The following is a 20,887-nucleotide window of genomic DNA, read 5'->3' as shown; positions in this document are numbered from 1 at the left end:
TCCCACAGCCTTGGTTGGCCCAACCGAAGGTGTCCAGGAAACCCCCAGGATCCCAACTTACCTCTCCAAGTGGTGGTCGCCTCCAGATGATCGTCGTCCCTGAACCTGCCTGCAGGTCTTTTGTAAACTGGAGAAACCCCATTGAAATTAACAGGGCACCCAATGCCAAACCAGCTCTCTGCACCCCGCCTCCCTAGTGCAGCTGTGGGTGCACCTTGGGTCCTAATCTGGATCCCCCTTTGCCCTGAGCTTAAGTCCAGGACCTTTGCTTCCTCAACCTTGTGGCCTGCTTGTGAGCAGCCATCAACCACTGGCGCCCTATCCCCCATTCGATAACATTGGGCCACGGCACCCTGCACCTGGCTGCCGTAGTACCGCTGAGGGTGCTTCGAGAGTGCATCCTTGACCCTGGGGGGACCCTGGTTTTGACCCGCAGAATACCAACTCCCAATTACTTAACAATAAACCGATTACACTATGTTCGAGGCGTGAGCTGTAGATCACATGCTTTGCATAAAATGCCATCTAGTGTTGGGTCCGAATGTTTGCACTTTGTTTTTCTGGAAGAAGTTTTCCCTAGTCACAAGGTAGGGGACTTCTCCCTTAGGGTAGTGCACATGGTCATCGGCTCCTTCTTCAGAATGTTATTTTTTTTTGCCATCGGGTTCAGCTGTACCGTGCTGCGTTCTGCGTTCTGGTTCGACGTCGATCCTTTGATCGTTCTCTGGGCGCATCACATTCACACTCGATGGTATTGTGTCCGTTCGTGTTCCCCTTTCATCACAGATCGTTATTCCTAAAGACAATTTTGATCAAATAGCTCGTGGTAGGCTGTCGGGTCTAGCCCCTGGTTCGACTCTGTCGCTGGAACGAACTCCTTTCAAGTTCTGTCCTTGGTGCCATGCGAAATACCCGCGCATCGACTTACACGAGGTGTGCAATTTGTGCTTGTCACCCGATCACCGAGACCACCACTGCGACGCGTGCCGAGCTTTCCGCTTCAAAAAGACTTGTCGCGATCGTCGGGCCCGACGACGCCACATACAGATAACAAGCAGGTTCCATTCTGGACCTCATCGGACCCCAATCGAAAGAGGAGGGAGGTGACTAGTCCATTGGAGCCGATGAGGAACAGGAAGACATCTTTGTTTCCGAAGATAGCTCTGATGAGGATAAAGACATCCCACAGGGACAACGCACCGTGAGTACAGCCCCTACCTCGTGCCACCTTCCACTTCCATCCAGGAGAAAGTCTCCGCACCAACCTGCGCCCCCAGGTCCCCAATCTTCTGAAGCCCCGCCTTCCGGCTCTGCACCGAAGGGTACTAAAAAGACTTCCGGCTCCTAAAAGCCCCAAGCCAAATCGGGCACCGAGCCGAAGAAAAAGTCTGGCACTGAACAACCTCCGTCTGCACCGAAACAAACTTTGGATCGGAAAACCCCGGCCGAGAAACCATCGGCACTGAAACATTTGGAGCTGAAACACACAGACGCTGAAGTCACCCAAAAAACATGTTTTGGGTGATCCAATTGAGAAACAGGATCCGAAACAAAAATCCTGGTTATACACCCAAAGACTGGACATATCACCACTAAAGTGACTTTAAAAAGAGGTGCTACTACAGAAGAGGAATACCACATATCTCTGAAGAAGAGAACAGATGGGACCAATCCTTCCCCTCCTCCTCTTCCTTCACCTTCTCTACCCAAGACTATACCTGTGCCAATTTCGCCTGAGCACTCCCCACCAAACACACCTGACAATCAGGGTAGATTGATGACGATCAGCCTGGGGTCGTGTGGGATGACTATAATACTGACTCTCCCACTGATAACGACACTGACATATATCCTACCAAAACCTCTCCACCAGATGACAGTGTAGGGTTTGAGAGTTAAGTAGGGCTGCTTCTTACCATTGAGTCCCACTACACAAAGAACCCCTTGAGGAGGACTTTCTTTCTGAGACTCTACAAACCACACAAAAACCTACACACATGTTGCCCATGTTGAAAGGCATGACCAGACATGTAGATGACATTTTTAAGGATCGTGTTAGAGCATGTATCCTTACCCCGAGGGCAGATAAAAAATACAAGCCTGCCCCATCAGATCCAGTATACATAAAAGGTCAACTACCATTAGATTCACTTGTAGTTTCTAATGCACGGAAGAGGGCAAACTCCCAGACTACTGAAGATGCACCACCACCAGGTAAAGAGTCTCAACTCCCTGATGCTTCAGGGAAAAGGATAGCTACCCAGGCAGCTAACCTCTGGCGTATTTCAAATACACAAGCATTTCTAGCACGCCATGACCGTGCACACTGGGATGAAATGGAGCAACTCATCCAGTTTCTCCCTGAAGAACACAAATCAAAGGCGCAAGATCTGGTCCGTGAGGGGCAGTTAATTTCTAACAACCAAATTAGATGCTCCCTAGATGCTGCTGATACGCCTGCCAGAGCTGTAAACACTAGTGATCTTTTAAGATGACATGCCTTGCTGTGCATATCCAGGTTTAAACCGAAGGTTTAAACTTCCATTTTAAACACACCCTTTGACAAGGCACACCTTTTTGGACCGGTGGTAGACACTTCTTTGGATAAAATGAAGAAAGATACTGAAGTGGCTAAATCCATGGGAGCACTTCAGTCTCCACAAGGGTGTGGTTCCTTTCGTCAATTCTTTTATCAGGCAGGATCTAAAACTAATCCCTCAGACACTGCGTCCACCTATAAGGGCAATAACCAGCCCTCAGGTTCCATGGTTTCTATCGAGGCAATTACAGAGGAAACAACAGCAGAGGTAGAGGTTCCAACACACGTACCTCGCCATCCAATACAAAACAGTGACTTGCCCATAGTTCCCCCCAACCACTTAACACCTGTAGGGGGAAGACTGTCACAATTTCTACCAAATTGGCAGTCAATTACAACAGACAAATGGTTTCTCCAAATTCTCCGTTCTGGTTACTCCCTGGAGTTCATAAACGCTCATCCAATCATTCCCCCAAGGTCGCACAGACTTCCACCGGATCACCTAGACCTTCTCACACAGGAAGTACAATCCCTGCTCTAAAACAAGCCATAGAGCCTGTACCACCTCAACACCAAGGGTCGGACGTGTACTCCTTTTACTTTCTAATTCCAAAAAAGGATGGCCCTCTCAGACCCATACTGGATCTCAGAGAACTCAACCTTTACATATAGTCAGACCACTTCCACATGGTAACACTGCAACAAATACTGCCTCTTTTGCAAAAAGGCCTTTTTCTTGCTACTCTAGATTTAAAGGAAGCCTACTTTCATATTCCAATCCATCCGGCTCACTGCAAATTTCTCAGGTTTGTGGTAGCAGGTCAATACTACCAATTCAATGTGCTCCCATCCGGAGTCAGCACTGCCCCCAGAGTCTTCACAAAATGTCTCGCGGTGGTAACTGCGCGTCTCAGAAGACAAAGCATTCATGTCTTTCCCTATCTGGACGACTAGCTCATCAAAGCCAGCACATACCAGTAATGTCGCAAGCACACTTCACTAAGCTGCTTCAACAGCTAGGGTTCTCAGTCATTGTGTTAAAATCACAACTTCAGCCAAACAAAGTTCAGTAATACCTAGGAGCCACTCTAGATTCTCAGAAAGCTCTAGCGTATCCAGAATTCGAAACATTCAAGCGCTCATTCTCAAATTTCAACCCAGTCAGTCACTTCCAGCTCGAGTGTTTATGCAAATGCTGGAAATGGTGGCATCTTGCATCTTGATCGTTTCCTCCGCCAGGCTACACATGCCTCCACTTCAAGAGTGTTTAGCCAGTCAGTGGAACCAGTCTCAAGGTCTATTAACCAATCTAGTGTTGGTAAGCGGCCGTACTCATCGCTCATCAAAAGAACGGCCGTTCATAGACCCGATTTCACAGACCGTGTTAACGGCGGACGCATCCCTTGCTGGCTCGGGAGCTCATCTTCAATAACACACCGAGGAAGGACTGTGGAGTCGCCAGCAAAAAATGCTCCACATCAATCACTTAGAGTTCATGTCAGTCTTTCTAGCTCTCAAAGCCTTTCAAGATCACCTTTCTGGCAAACATGAAACCTATGTATTGCATACAAAAACGGGGGGATGCACTCTCTCTAACTGTCCCACTTAGCCCAGGACATATGGAAGTGGGCTACTCACCACAACTTTTATCTCCTTGCGTAATACCTCCTAGGAGTCAACAATCCGATTGCGGACCTCCTCAGCAGGCAAAGGCATCAAATACACGAGTGGGAACTTCACCCTCAGGTTCTACACCCATACTTCCAAGCTTGGGGAGTCCCTAACATAGAGCCATTCGCAACACCCAAAAACACAAAATGCCAAAGCTTCGCCTCCAGGTATACGCACCCTCTGTCTAAAGGCAATGGTCTATGGATGAACTGGTTAGGGATATTTGCCTATGCTTTTCCGCCTCTCCCACTCATTCCATTAGTCGTTCGGAAACTCAGGCAAACATCACTCACGCTAATACTAGTAGCTCTAACTTGGGCACGTCAACCCTGGTTGACAACCATGTTGGAACTCTCTCTGGTACCACACCAAAAACTACATATGTCTCCCAATCTCCTCACACAGAGCCATGGAGAAATCAAACACCCAGATCTCAAACAGCTGAACCTTGCGATATGGCTCCTGAAGTCATAGAGTTTGGTTATCTCAACCTTCCACTAAACTGTATGAACATTATTAGAGAGGCTAGAAAGCCTACCACAAGGGCCTGCCACGCAGCCAAATGGATGCGTTTTGTGATTTATTGCAATAGCAATCATGTCCACCCTCTTGATGGTTCCATACAGAGCATACTGTGCTACCTATTACATTTGCAGCAGTCAGCATTGGCCTATACATCTATCAGACTGCATCTTGCTGCAATAGCAGCTTACCTTCAAAATACGCAACACTTAACGCTATTTAGAGTGCCGGTCATCAAAGCATTTATGGAAGGGCTATAAAGGGTAATACCACCAAGACTTCCACCTGCCCCAGTATGAAATCTTAACATAGTCCTCACGAGGTTAATGGGTCTGCCATTTGAACCCATGCACAAATATGAACTACAGTTCCTTACTTGGAAAACAGCATTCCTCATTGCAATCACTTCATTGAGGAAAGTTGGTGAACTTCAGGCACTAACCATAGAAGAACTCTTTTTCTAGTTACATAAAGATAATGTAGTTCTTCATATCAACCCTATTTTCCTTCCTAAGGTTGTGTCTACAGCTCACATCAATCAGTCAGTTGAATTACCTGGATTCTTCCCTCAACCTGACTGTTGCAGAACGAGCTTTACATACCGTAGATGTCAGAAGAGCTCTTTTGTATTACACTAAAAGAGCAAAATCAGTTTGTAGAACAAAAAAACTCTTTGTAGCGTTTGCACCACCTCACAAAGGCAATCCTATCTCCAAATCAGAAATAGCTAGGTGGATTGTCAAGTGTATTCAGATTTGTTACCAGAAAGCCAAAAGGACTCTCACAGTACCCCCTAGAGCACATTCCACTCACATGTTAGGGGCTACTCTGGCTTTCGTAGGGAATATCCCTGTCACTGATATCTGCAAAGCTGCAACATGGTCCACACAACACACATTCACCAAACACTATTGTGTAGATGGGTTATCAAGACAACAAGCTAATGTGGGCCAAGCAGTACTTAAAACGTTATTTCAGACAACTCCAACAGTTCCAGGATAGCCACCGCTTCCGGTAGATTGCTGTATAGTCTATGCAAAGCATGTGATCTACAGCTCAAATGCCTCAAACGGGAAATGCTGCTTACCCAGTATGCATCTGTTTTTGGCATGTAGAGCTGTACAATCTCATTCGCCCACCCACGTCCCTGGGTACCTGTAGCTGCTGTAATTCTCTGTTTTACTACACATACTTATGCATGGACATCTCTATTCTTTACTACTACTCCATTCTGTTACCCTCTGCGGAAAACAATCTGAAGATGGAGCCGATGACCATGCGCACTATTACCTAAGGGAAGAGTCCCCTACCTCGTGACTAGGGAAAACTTCTTCCAGAAAAACAAAGTGCAAACATCCGGACCCAACACTAGATGGCGATCTTATGCAAAGCATGAGATTCTACAGCTCTACATGCCAAGAACAGATGCATACTGGGTAAGTAGCAATTTCCTTTCTCCCATAGGACTTCATTGACTGCTTTTCTGTGATGAAGGTGGTTTGTATGAAAACACAAACTGCGTATGTCTAAAAACTGAATTACTTACCTATTTTCTAGGAGATGTCCCAGTGTGATACCTAGGCATATCACACTGAGTAGCAAAACTAACTTAAAAAGTAATCCAAGAAGTAACATACACAGTAATCTACAAAGTAACTGAAAAGTAATTTTGAACTGTTGACTTACCTGTAACTCAACCAACTAATTTTGAACCTGCATTCAACTGTAATTCACTGCATAAATCTTGCAAATTATTATTATACCTATCTGTATCAGGCCTAGCTTGGTTCTAGGAAATAAAATATAACAAAATATTTTCATAGAAACAAATTGGGCTGAGGTCAGTCTTTGAGTGTGCGAAATCATTTCTTGCCGGAGTGTGTACAATAAATGCTTAACACTACCTCTCTGATAAAGCCTTACTGCTTACCCACACTACCACAAATAGATAATAAGGTATTATCTACTTTTACCTCTGCCTACCTTTGGGGTTCCACTGACTCTGTGCACTACATCTTACTTTGGGATAGTATTAACAGAGCCAGCTTCCCACACTAGCTACTCTGATTCAAGCATGTGATATTTGAAAGTTCCAATACTGGAGTAAGAAAATAAGTTACGTGTAATATAGTACTCCAGTATTGGAATCTTTCATAGATTGACATGTGACCCACCCTCCTCCCCTGAGGAGCTCCCCTTTACGACCTTTACGGATCTTCTTATTGCTCTGGTTCTGTAAAAACCCGAAGCTCTGAGGTTCTCTTAGCTGTGTTCTGATTGGCTAAAGCCTAGATTTGGTCTCCCTTACATGTTATGTTAATAAAAACTTCTAAAGCGCACGGTCACCCGGAGGTTTCATGGCGCTAATCATGAGTAGTGTCGCCGCAGATCGAACTATGCATAGGCTTGCTCGAACAACCATGTTTTCAGAGCTTTTCTGAAACCCAGGAGGTTGTCGCAGCTCCTGAGTGCCAGGGGTAGGGAGTTCCAGAATTTAGGGGTGAGGTAAGGGAAACGGCACCCTCCTTGCCGTTTGCGTTTAATGGTCGTGGTGGTTAACGGGTGAAGGTGAGCCGATCGTACACTTCGATGTGGCTCGTGCTTTATGATCATGCTACTGATGAATTTGGGGCGGTTACAGTGCAGGGCCTTAAAGGCTTAACATCCTGTCTTAAAAGCTACCCGTTGGGCCATCGGTAGCCAGTGGAGTTTAAGCAGCCAAGGTCTGGCAGACAGCCATTTAGGCTGTTTATGGATAAGTCATGCTGCCTGGTTCTGAACAATTTGTAGGCGTTTGAGTAGACACAGCGGCAGACCGAGGTAGATTGAATTCGCGAAGTCCAGACGGGAAAGAACCAAAGCTATCACCATCTGTATGAGGGCTGAATGGGTCAGCAAGTGGGCGATTTTCCTAATTTTACGCAGTTGGAAAAAGCTGGAGGAAACCACTGCGCCCACTTGTCCTCTGAGCGAGAGGTCTGCATTGATGGTGACCCCTAGGCTTTTCACCGAGGGGGAGGGAGTAGGGGGTGATCCAAGTTCGGTCGGGCAGTAGTGCGGGCCCCAGCAGGTCTCGCTCTTCCCAGGCAACACTAATTCCGTCTTGCCTGGGTTAAGCTTCAAGTAGTTCAGATCCATCAAGTGCTGGATATGAAGCATGATAGCTTGGAATTCGGCAACGGAATCCAGTGGAAATACGAGCTGAAGGTCGTCTACGTAGTTAAAAATGGAGATCTTTCTGTTTTTTAAGGAGTGGATCAGGGGCCTGAGATAAAGATTAAACAATAATGGGGACAGAGATGAGCCCTGCGGGACTCCGCATGTGGAGGTGAGCTTGGGGGCAGTGAAAGTTCCAAATCTTACTGCTTGGGTTCGGTTGGCGAGAAAGGATTTAATCCAACTGAGTGCAGGCCCTCGTAGACCTGCCTGTTCGACACGGTTCAACAATTTGTTGTGGTCAACTGTGTCGAACGCGGCCGACGGGTCCAGGAGCACCAGAGCCTGGTGGATACCCCTGTCCGCATTTGCTCTGAGAGTGTCCAGAACTGCGAGGATCACTGCCTCAGTTGAATGCGCCGGCCGAAAGCCCGCTTGATTTGGCTCTAAGTAGTCTGATTGTTCAATTAAGTTGGGCAGGCACCTGGCCATGTGGGCCTCCAAGATCTTGGCCAGGAAGGGGAGGAGAGATATAGGGCGGTAGTTCGAGGGATTCAAGGGGTCGGCGCCTGGTTTTTTAATAAGAGGTACTACTGTAGCGTTCTTGAATGCACTGGGTACCTTGCCCTGAACAAGTGACTCATTAAGGAAAGGGAGTGCGCTGTGAGGAATGACGGAGAAAATGTCTCTCAAGACATAAGGTGGACAACGGTCATTAGGAGACCCGGATTTAACACGAGTCATTAGATCTAATAATCTCTTGGGACAGATAGGCGGAAGGCGGTCTAGTGTGGATTGGTTACTAGATACATCTTCCAGTGGTTCCGTGCTGGCAGTGTTGGAGATGCTGGCTTTAATGGCGGAAATTTCGTCCAAGAAAAATTATTCAAGGAGTTACAGAGCTCTTGAGTAGGTGCCTGACTGGGCAATGTTCTCTCGTCATTGCACAGGTCGTTCACAATCATAAAGATTTCTTTAGATTTGTTGTGGGCATTTAGTATTCTGGTAGATAAGTAAGCTGCTTTAGTACCCAAGATGGCTTTTTGATACTCTCTTCGAGCTAGCCAGAACTGCTCCTTATCTTCTGTGGAGTATCTTAGTCTCCTTTTTCTCTCTTTTTGACGAAGCTCGAGTTTTTGTTCTTTAAGTTCAGCGGTGAACCATTTATGAGCGTCTGAGTGGCGAGCACGGGAGAATTTAGCAAGTGGGACGTGTGCGTTACTTGCCGACAGTAGCCAATCAGAGATGTTCTCTTCCATGGAGTTGACATCAGGGCTAAAGGTGGGTAATGACCTAGACAAGGTGTTAATGAATTTCAATTTATCGAGGGTTCTCCACTTTCTTATCATGCCTCCCGCCACTGTGGGGGACTTGGTCTTACCGTTGATAGTGGCTGTAAATTTTATTAAGTGGTGATCTGACCATATACATGGGGAGATTATGGGCGCCGACAGTGAGAGATTATGGGACCATATTTGGTCCAAGATGTGTCCCTTTTCATGAGTGGGGGAGGATAAATGCTGGGCCAGGTTCAAGTTAGAGAGTAGCTCGGAGAGTTCTGCTAGTGGCCCGCCCAAGATGTCGTTGAATCAATAGTTCAAGTCTCCAATAAGTAGGACCTTAGCATGATTTACGACGAGGGTGGCCATTTGTTCGCTTAGGGAGAGAGGGAAAGTGGGCATTGCCTGGGGGGGGGGGGGGAGGGGAGGGAGGGTCGGTAAATGAGCACTAGCACCAGCGACCCCGTGTCAGTGTCGATAAATTTGTGATCTTTATGTATGATAGCGTCAACACCGCCACCCATCTTCCCTAGGGGCCGATTGGCCGACAGGATGTAGTAATCTGAGGGAAGTGCCGCTAAGATTTCTGGCGTGGAATCCTGGGTTAACCAGGTTTCGGTGATCAAGAAAGCATCTGGTTTTTCCAAGGTGAGCTGCAGAAAGATATCGAGTTGGTGCTTTACCATGGAGCGTGTGTTGAGGTAAAGAATACGAAAGGCAATTTGATTTGCTATTGTGGGAGTGATAATAGGGGGAAAATAAGCGATGGGAGAGGGTGGGGGGACGTGGTCCAGCTGAGTTTGAAGGATGCCGTTAGCCAAGATGCGACTATACGCAACAGGGTCTAAGGGGTGGAATATTGCGCTTGTGACCTTAGCTTTTTAGAGGGATAGCTGGTAATTTGTCCTCAATCCGTAGACCCTTGGCCCGGCGGGGCGCGGACGGGCGCAGACGCGCACGCTGCGGACGTCCGCTGCGTTCCCGCGTGATGGTGAGCATTTTATGCCTGGCCCGCCTCTAGCTCCTCCTCCTTACGGCCGATTGGCTAAGGCCTAGGGGTTGGAGAACGGGCAAGGATCGTCAGGAATTAACAGTGAGTTATTTTAAAATAGGCTTCCAATTCAATGTACAGTTTTTAAAAAGTAGCTATTTGCAATCGATAAGAACACATTTTACATCAAGGGCTGTCATGCAAAGGTTCGCGTGGCAACATTCAACACATAATATGAACATTACAAAACTGAAATGGGCCTTGGCCTGTTTTTCTAGTTTATCCTAACTTTGCATTGCTGTTTTGATATACCAGGGACTCCCATCTCGACGATGGGAAATTATTCAAGCATGTACATCTATGAAAGATTCCAATACTGGAGAACTATAGTTACAGGTAAGTAACTTATTTTCTTCACTGGTGTCCCAGGCTTTTCTTTTTCAAGCTTAGATGCTGGGTCTGATTTGAAGGAAACAGTACTAAAAAGTGATGGTTAGAATGCTTGAATTAATCTCAGGCACTGATATTCCCAGGGCTGCATACCAGTGCATGGTAATTTTTTTATTTAATATAAATATTTTGGTGTTTCGAAAAAACATATATAACAAAACAATCTAGAGCGATCAGAGTGCACCTGACATTAACAGTGCATCTCAACACAGTCATTTGATACATAATCATCTTTAGGAAGATAGTGTAGAAGGAAGCCAATTTTGCCTCATTAACCAGTTTGACTAGCTGTCCACCAACCTAAGATCTCAGCAGGTTTTGTTGCTAATCCCCTCCATTTATACACCAGTTTTTCCCCACAGCAGCACAGTAACCCTTGATGTTGTACTAGGCAGCCATTGGGTGAGAGGAGGGAGAATCACTTTGCCAGGAACCGATTTGTATCTTTTAGCAGTCAAAGCCCAAAGCCAGCCATTCACCTCTGATGGCTTGAGTTAGCCTCCTTCCATTATTCCCCAATAGTTCCACCTTGGTGTGCAGTTCTGTGGGAGTACCTAGGACTTCCATCAGGGCGCTCTGTGTATCATTTGCCTATACCCATCAGGGCTCGAAAAATCCTAAAAATTGCACTAAACCTGCAGGTCTAGTAACATGAAACATCTACTCGACCTAACTGAAATGCACTTGACCTCGGACTTTGAAAGCTGAGCAAATGTGACAAGTTAAAAAGATTTACAAGCATTTTTATTGCTCATTCACTTTGTGAGCAATAAAGATGCCTTTAAATCTTACTGTCTTGTCAAATTTGCTCTGCTTTCAGAGGCAGCGGTAAAGCGTCAGTTTGTCTTCCTACTCACCAGAAAGGGCGAATAGGACCTAAAAATTGCTCATCCTTATTGAATCTGACTAGCAAATGCGAGTGGATATTTCGAGCCCTGTCCATGTATGCGGTAACCGTCCCAAACTGTGTGGTAGAAGGTACCCTTTATCCTCCTTACAGCGTGTATGTTCCGGACTACCTATTGGGGCTGTAATACACCCTATAAAAATACCTAAACTGTATACCTATATAAATACTTAAACTGAATAAGTCTAAAGTTAGAAGAGATAGCCAGTACTCGTGCTGCCATTTTGGCCTCTTGCCAATCATCATCTACTTCTTCTAGGTCTTTGTGCATGCGTTTCTGAGATCTGTGAGTTGGTCTGGTATGCTCAGTATTTGAATTCAATAGAGTCTAGAAATTCTTTTACGCCCTAGTGGTTCCATAATCAACTTTATTTCAAGGGGATTGTAGCTCCTGATTGCTTCGAAGTCTTGGTTGTAATTTGCCGCAATTTTCCAGAGCATGGCAGAGTTGCAAGTATCTGTACATGTATGATATGTGTAGCTCGAAGTCTTCCACCAACTGCTGAAAGGGTTTAATGTGTTTGATAGCCCAGTCATCCTCCAAGTCCGAGATGTCTAAGATCCCAAGCCTCGAACCCCGACAGCTGTGCACCGTGCTTTAGTCTTGTACTGAACCACAAGGAGGATTGGTTACTAAATGTATTCATCCAATTGATATGTTTGAGAGCTTCTTGCTAACATAGTATAGGTATTCTTGTGACCTGGTGTAGCACCTCCATACAGCTGGCCAAAAACCCCTCTTTAAAAGAAAAAACATGTAAAATGTTTAAGTGTTTCTAATTCTAGCCTGAACACATGATCATATCAGTCTCCAAATAGTGAGTACTGAATAGGAACGAAGGTCTGGGACCCCAGTCTACCCTTGTAGACCGGTTGAGTACACTGCTTTTAGCAAACTCGAGGGAGACCAGGGATAATTTTGTAGGGTACACCAGAATCTAGGGAGCACTATCATCTTTCAAGGTGCTTCTTTATAAGTTATGGAGCGCAACAGTAAAGCCCAAGCTTCCAGATATTTCTGTGTTCCGCTGCATCAAGGAGTTTATTTTAAAATGTCTGTCCTTACGTTGGTGGCATGTTACCTGGAGCCCTAGGTAGAGAATTTGTGTTGTGGCCATACGCAGGCACAAGTTGAAAACTTGCGGTGGAAGGCTGCCTGTAATAGGTGTGTATGTGGTTTTGGGCCAGTTATCCTTTACCTCCAGGGCGTCACCATATATCTGGAGTTTCTCCATCAGCCTTCAAAAGGAGGTTTGTGTATGCTGGAGATTAGCAAATCTTACAATGCTATCTTTTCTCCATGCTTCTTAGGCCAGCAAAACCCTGTCAGTTGGGCATATTCTCAGTGTTATGGTCAAGACAAAAAGGAGAAGGGACAGCTGACATCTCTACCGCATACCGCATTCTATAGGAAAAAGGAGGAGTCCATAGCCTTTTTCTATTTTGGCCACCTTACCCCCTCCGATTAAATCCAGCCATATGCAAATCGATCTTGGACTTGCTCCAATAGGAACTGTTCAGCCTGAGTTGTCAAGCCAGGTCTTCTTTGTACTGGAGCGCAAGCAACACAAGACCGGTTTCTCCCTAGTTGGGGCTTGTCACTCAGCTTGTTTCCAGTGGCACCCAGATTCCTAGGAATACTGCGTGTTTCCCCCCTTTTATTTTTCATTAGGTGTGCAAGTTAATAATGCTCAATAGACACTTCTGCAGTCCAGTCCTTCTACTGCTTGGGGCAGTGCAGAACAATCGGACAACAAGAGTATATACTTTGGAGGAGAGACTGTTGTCCACCCACTGGAAGTGTCAAAATCTTCTGAATACACGTCACTGTTTTCAAGATTTCTGGTACCTCATGCTGAACTTATGACCTCTGCAACAGTGCCTAGGCTGTCCTTGAAGCACAGGCATTCTGCAGGTGGCTGATAGCCATAGAAGTACAGATCACTGTGGTATGTTCAAAACATGGATGTACATTCACACAGCTGTCCTTCAAGAGATTTGGGAGTGGATCATGAATGGTAATGTGTTAATCAACTTACTTGATATTTGATATTTGAGGGGTTATTTGTAGAGCGCGACGTTCGCTCCGGAGGGAGCATCTTGGCGCTGAAGATCCTGACTAATCAATCCTGAGGTTGAAGGGGGGTTTAGATGGCCGATTTGGCGTAATCATCGGAGAGGTTGAAGATCCAGGTCTTTAAGAGCTTTCTGAAGGATTTTTCAAGCGTCTGATGTCGGAGAGTTTTGGGCAAGCTGTTCCATGCTTTAGTGGCCAGAGAGCTTAGGGTTTTGCCGCCCTTAGTCTTTAGGTTATATTTGGCAGGGAGGATGAGATTGTCAAGAGACGAGCGGAGGGAACGGCTGGGGGTGTAGTGGGGAAAGCGTCTGGAGAGGTACTTAGGGCCGGTTTTGTTGAAGGCACGGAAGGCAATGATTAGTATTTTGAAGAGAATTCTCTTATGGAGAGGTAGCCAGTGTAGCGAACGGAGGGCAGCGGAGATAGAGGATCTGCGAGGTAGCCTGAGTACCAATCGTGCGGCGGAGTGAAGCACACTTTGAAGTTTTGATAGCGTGTTCTTTTTTGCCCCTGCAAGAAGGCCGTTGCAATAGTCTAGGCGGGAAATTATAAGCGCTACTGTCAGTTTTCCTGGCATCGGTAGGAAGGAAGTTGAAGAATTTTCTGAGTGATTTGATTGTTCCAAAGCATTTGCCAGCTACCGTTCTAGCATGTATGTCAAAGGAGAGTCAGAGTCAAAGATAACGCCAAGATTTCTGGCGGATGTAACAGTCTGGGGGGGAGCAGCTGAATCATCTGGCCACCAGAGGGGTGGGCAGAAGGACGCGTTTTTTCCAATTGGAAGGATCTCAGTTTTGCTGGAATTGCATTTTAAATGGTTGCGATCCATCCAGCGGAAGACTTCAGTTAAACAGAGTTTAAGGTTGAGCTCGGCATCAGTGGAATTGTCCTCTAGAGGCACGATGAGTTGTGTGTCATCGGCGTACGAGGTGACTGGTATACCGAAGGAATCGATCAGGGATAGGAGTGGGATGAGATAAATATTGAAAAGGAGGGGGCTCAGGATGGACCCCTGTGGTACACCAGACGAGACCATCTTCTCTTTCGAGTGGAAGGGGCCTAGGGTGACAGTTTGTGAGCGATCGGTGAGGAAAGACTTAATCCAGGCTAAAACCGTGTCGGTGACGCCAATATCCATCAGTCTACTGATAAGGATGGAGTGGGAGATGGTGTCAAACGCCGCCGTTAAGTCAAGGAGGATAAGAATTGAATTTTTCCTCTGATCTTGTAACAATTTGATGGTGTCTGATAGCTCTATCAGTGCGGTTTCAGTCGAGTGTTTTGGACGGAAACCTGATTGTTTGGGGTGGAGAATGTTGTTTTCTTCCAAGTGGCGTTTTAACTCTCTGTAGACTAGTTGCTCCGTTATTTTTCCCAAGGCAGGGAGTAGTGAAATCGGGCGGAGGTTGGTCAGATCTGTCGGGGATTTATTGGCCTTTTTCATAAGGGGTTTGACAATTCCCTTCTTCCATCGGCTGGGGACAGACCCTGTGAGGAGTGAGGAATTAACTATTTTGTTGATCGTTGGATTCAACACCTCGATTAGTTGGTGCAGAATTTTTGGGGGACAGGGATCAGATGGTGAGCCAGATTTGCAGGCCAGGATGATTTCTCTGGTTTGCGCTAACGTGGCCGGTGAGAAGCTACTGAGAGTGCCGACACTAGAGTCCGGGAGGGGGGGAACAAGGGGTGGGAAAGTTGTTTTGGATGGAGGCAATTTTATCTTCAAAGATTTGGTCACAGAGATCTTGAGATGGGGGAATTTCCGGTAGGAGTGCTTTGGGTTGAGTAAATGATTTTACTATTTTAAACAGCGTCTTTTGTTTTTGGCTGGCATCTTTGATGGCGTTAACGTAAAAGGTTTTTTTGGCTGATTTAATTTTTGAGAGATACGTTTTCCTTATTAGAGTATATGCAAGGCGATTGACCTCATCATACGTCTTGCGCCATTTACGTTCCGCCTTCCTGCATAGCAAATGAGCGTTAGCTAGGTCAGGTGTGAACCAAGGGGCCTTGGTTTTGGTTTTTTGTTGGGAGGAACCGGGACGCTTGGGGGGGATTCTGGACTTAATTTCCAGTGAGATCCAGTTGTGGAAAAGGTCGGCGTCGATTTCGACGTTCCCCGATAAAGTGGGGGATTGAGAAGGCATTAGGGGTTTGAGACTAATGTTTTCTTGGACCTTTTTCCAGTTGATGGAGTTGGTAAGGAGGGGGATGGCTTTATTGCAGGGGGGCGGATTCTCAGTCTTAATGTGAAATGGGATCAAAGAGTGATCAGACCAGATCTGTGGCAGAGGGGGAAGGGTGGTTAAAGAAGAGAGGTTGGTGCACACACCATCAAGGGTATGACCAAGAGAGTGCGTAGGAAGAGTGACGAGCTGCTGGATGTTAAACATATCCAGGGTTTGGGAAAAATGGACGGATTGGGCGTCGGTTTTAGATTCAAGATGTAAATTGAAGTCGCCGAGTAGGGTAAAATGTGAGTATCTTAGGGAGAAGTGTCCCAAGGAGTCACATAATGAGTCAAACTCAGTAGCGTTTCCGGGTGGGCGATAGATAAGGCCGCCTGAGAAGGAGGTGTGTTCATTTAATTTAATTGAAAAGCCTAAACCTTCTGTTTTTTTCAATGGTTCTAGATTGAAAGTATGACAGGAAAAGTTGTTTCTAAGTATAATGGCGACCCCACCACCTCTCCCCTTAGCTCTGTCTTGTCTGAAAAACGAGTAGCCTTGGGGTAGGGCGATAGCAATATTGGGGTTGCTCTCTTCCGTTAACCATGTTTCGGTTACCATTAAGCAATCAAGATCGGAGTCAATGATGAGATCGTGTATATCTTGATTGTGCTTGCACATGGATCGTGCGTTAATTAGTCCTCCTTTGAATAGAGGCTGGGAAGCATTGGTGGGTGATGGAGCGGCTGGAGTGAGGCCTGAGTTAGTAGAGGTCCAACGGCAGAGCTTGCAGCTAACTGAGCCGGTTAGAGTGGCTGGGTCTAGTATGCAGGGGCAGTGCTTGGAGCCCTGTAGATGACGGAGGTCACTGGACTGGTAACGAATGTGGGAGGAAGAGTGGACAGAGTTTCCTGCGCCTGTCGCGGTCTTGGCGCGGACGGGCGCAGACGGGCTTGCCTTAGGCGCGCCTTCGGCGCGCAAACGGCGCTCCCGCTGCGCTCGTCCGCTGCGCTTCCTAAACATACACATTATATAGGGGAGAAGGAGAGGGCGTGGCCTATCAGGTGGGCGTGGTTTAGCTCGCACGCCTGAGCTGATGGCGGCGTCTGAAGGTGAGTAGGGCTGTGCTCAGCTGCATATTTTTGCAGATGGCGAGAACCAGTAATGCCAAAACTTCCTTTCCAGGTTCTACCATTCAGGAATGATTAACTGGTCAGGGATGTTTCTGTACTCATTTCATCAAAAAACCCTAACCATATCGGTCTTCAATTGCCGTACTTCAGAGCAAGGTTGGTACTTGAAGCACTGGACTGACCATGCATGACATTGCTGTTTATCGATCTTCACCTGTCAGAACAACCATTCAGGAGGCTTCTGTGCAGGCTAGCAAGTTCAAGTGCCAGATCTGCTATGCAATGTTCCTTTCCTTGAGCTTGGTAGCATGGGTCCTATACTCCTACATATGGTTTCCTGAATATTTTTCAGGAATATGTGAAAATCTCAAAGGAAATGAGGTGTCTTCCTACAAGGACTTCCTAGGCTTTCAAGTGGAATAGATTCTGTTTCTCGTTTCTGAAGAACATAATGGACTCCACAAAGTAGTGGTGTTTCCTAATCATCTTTATTTGGCTGAGTCGGGTTTGAATATCCCTTCCTCAGAGAACAAGTTACTTACCTTTGCTAACGCTATATCTGTAAGAGACATATATTTGTTTTGGATTCCTTAACTTAGAATTCCTTACCTTGGAATTACCCCCGGCGTCAGACTGGATCCGTAGACATTTTTTCGTAGCAGCACCCCTGCGTTATGGCGTCAGTTGACTCCGCGTTCTTCGTCGGCGTCATTATCGCCGGGATGACGTCGCAGTATCTACTTAGACGCCGCCCTCGTGCGCTGATGCCAGTTCTTTACACATTCCATACCAGAAGCGCAGAGCCATGCAAGACACTGACCACTGGTGCACAAAAGGGTACTTAAAGGAAGTCCATTACCCGAGAAGTCAGTTCGCAGAACGGGGAGGATGGGTGGGGCGGTAAGGAATCCATAACTAATATGTCTCTTACAGATATATTGTTACAGAAGGTAAGTAACTTGTTCATCTGAAAGACTATTAGTTATAGATTCCTTACCTTAGACTAAATACCCCAGCAATACCAACCCCGAAGGTGGGTCTTTGAACCAAGTTCACACAAGAAAGTCCTGGAGAACTGAAAGACCAAAGAAGCCGTCTCTCCGGACTTAGCTGTCCAGACAATAATGTTTGGTGAACGTGTGCAATGAAGCCCACGTGACTGCCTGGCAGATGTCATGAAGGGGAACTCCACGTCCCAAAGCTATAGTGGCTGCCATCGCCCTGGTGGAATGGGCACACAACCCTACTGGAGGTTCCTTTTTCGCAAAGGAATAACACATTTTGATGCAAAAAACGACCCATCGAGAGATGATCTGCTTCTGCACAGCCTGACCTTTCTTGGCGCCCATATAGCCAACAAAGAGCTGATCATCCACCTGGAATTGTTTTGTGCGATCCAGATAGAATGAAAGCGCACGCTTTGGATCCAGACAGTGGAGCCTCTCCTCTTTAGAAGGATGCGGGGGCAGGAAGAAGGCGGGCAAAGTGATGGTCTGTCCTATGTGGAAACCACTTTGGGAAGAAAAGAAGGTCAAGTTCGGAAGGTAACCTTGTCCAGATGATCAGCAAGGAAAGGAGGCTTAGAAAAAAAAGCCTGAAGATCACTCACCCTGTGAGCAGAGATGATGGCAACCAGAAAAGCAGTCTTGAGAGTCAAGAGTCTGTGAGGACAATTATGTAATGGCTCGAAAGGAGCACACAAAAGGTACGTTTGAACCAGATTCAAGTCCCTCTGGGGCATTACGAAAGGAATAGGAGGAAAGGGATGAGTAATGACCTTAAGAAATCTGAAAAGAGAAAGCTGATTAGGAAGCCAAAGAGAGGCCGAAATGGCCGAAAAAGAGCACTTAAGTGCCCAGAGCTGAGCCCTGCTGAGTCAAAGAAAGAATGAAGAGAACCTCTGAAAGGGGAGCAGAAAGGGGATCCACAGCCTTTGCTGTGCACCATGCCACAAATTTGTTCCATCTACAGGCATATACTGTTTTGGTGGAGGGATGCCTGGCTGCCAAGATAACGTTACAAACTTCGAGAGAAGGGTCGAAATCTGTCAACTGTTACCTATCAATCTCCACGCAAGGAGGTGGGGTCTGGACAAGTTCGGGTGGAGGGCCGTCCTCTGCTGCTGCGAGAGAAGATCCTCCCTAAGAGGTCTGATCGGAAGATCAATGGACATGTGTAAGAGCTCGGAATACTAGACTTTTCGTGCCCAATCAGGAGCCACAAGGATGACTTGGGCCGGGTCGCGCTTGATCTTCAGCACTCTGGGCAGAAGTGTTATAGGTAGAAAGGCGTATAGAAGACCGCAACTCCACTTGAGATGAAAAGCGTCAGCGAGCTAGTGCCGCCTTGGAAATTCCAACATGCAGAACTGCTGAAGTTGCGTGTTCACTTCGGTGGCGAATAGATCTAACCAAGGCTTTCCCCGCTGCTGAAAGAGACCTTGTACCACCTCCGAGTGAAGATGCCATTCATGATCCATCATGCACCTGCGGCTGAGTTTGTCCGCCCTGGCGTTCAGGGAACCTGCCAGGTGTTGAACCACCAGAGATATGCTCTGGTGTTCCAGCCATGTCCAAAGGTGGAGAGCCTCTTGACATATCGTCCATGACCCCTCCCCGCCCTTTTTGTTGCAGTACCACATGGCAGTGGTGTCCGTGAACACCTGCACTACTCTTCCCCGGAGTAGGTAAGAAATGCCTTCATTGCAAGACTAATCGGCCGGCTCTCCAGAAGGTTGATGTGAAGCCCAAACTCTGCCAGAGGCCTCTGATCTCGGCCTCTCCAATATGGCCGCCCCACCCCAGAAGTGATGCATCTGTCACTACTGTGAACTCTGGTTGGGGAAGGGAGAGGGATCTGCCGGTGACCCAATCCTGGTTTGTTAGCCACCACTGTAATTGGCGTGCAGTGCCCTCCAAGATCTGGACTGAAACGGAAAGAATAAAAAGTTTGACGACTTAGAGGGATATGCGATTCTGCTCCAGCCTCAGAAGGAAGCACTTGTCGAGACCGAAGCGGCTAAGCCAGCTCTAGAAATCCCGCCATCAGAAAAGCCGGGAGAGGCCTTTGAATTTGTGTAGGAATTCACCAAAACCCCTACGAGGAGGGTCTGCTTAAAGATGGACACTTCAGAGGATTGGTTGGACCTTTACACCCATTCTCCAGAGAAAAATGTGGACGCATTTCCTTCAATGCAGTCGCCACTGGACAACATATCAGTGGTGAAATGGGCAGCGGACACAGAAGTTGTCAAACGTGAGGAGAACTAGAAAAGTCTTGCTTTCTATGTGAGACCCTATCCCCATCTCAACAAAGGTGCCAATTTCTCCCAATGTTGCCATGCATACTGGATCAGGTTAGGGAGGCTCTGGAAGGGCACTAAGCACAGAAGCACGTCTGGCTAAGGATATCTTGATTCAAGCAGAAGGTGCAGGCAGCGACTGTAACTAATACCCTTCACGGGAGAATCCCTCTTTGGATTGGCGCTAGACAAGTGTCTTCAATGAATGAGGAAGGAGAATGGCACAGCCAAGACCATTGACCCACTGCAATGTAGGGTAACAACCATCCCATGCAGGAAAAGTAGCACATAAGGAGGTTCACAGCCATCTACTTCCCTTACATCCTACAACACGCAGCAACCTGCACACTGACACATTGGCAATACAGTGTACAACAGAGGTAGCTCTTTCGAGAGAGGCTTCCCAGATGCCTTTGCCCTGGCACTCAACACCTCTAGGTGGCTAATCTGAGGCTTCCCCAAGTAATAACAGGACATCACCTCTTACAAATGGATACTCAACATAATCCAACATCGATGGTCCATTGAACTTTTAAAATCAGTGCCCAACATCCAACCATGGGCGAGACCCCAAAGCAAAGAGAACACTACACACTTAAGAATGGAAACCGTGGACCTACTGTGGTAAAGAGGTATATAAAGCTACCATTGTCAAAAAAGGGACAAGGTTTGTAGTCTGCCTATTTCTT

General features: G+C 46.8%; 1 protein-coding gene across 7 annotated transcripts in view; it reads left to right on the top strand.

The window, feature by feature from the left end:
• Positions 1-20,887, top strand: part of SIN3A (SIN3 transcription regulator family member A) — an 822,316-nt gene that overhangs the window by 270,094 nt on the left and 531,335 nt on the right. The gene's annotated exons all lie outside the window — the stretch shown is intronic.

The sequence above is a fragment of the Triturus cristatus genome, chromosome 3_1, assembly GCF_964204655.1.
Source record: "Triturus cristatus chromosome 3_1, aTriCri1.1, whole genome shotgun sequence".
Classification (NCBI taxonomy): Eukaryota; Metazoa; Chordata; class Amphibia; order Caudata; family Salamandridae; genus Triturus; species Triturus cristatus.
The sequence above is the reverse complement of the archived record's forward strand: the minus strand, read 5'-3'. Positions and strand labels throughout refer to the sequence as shown.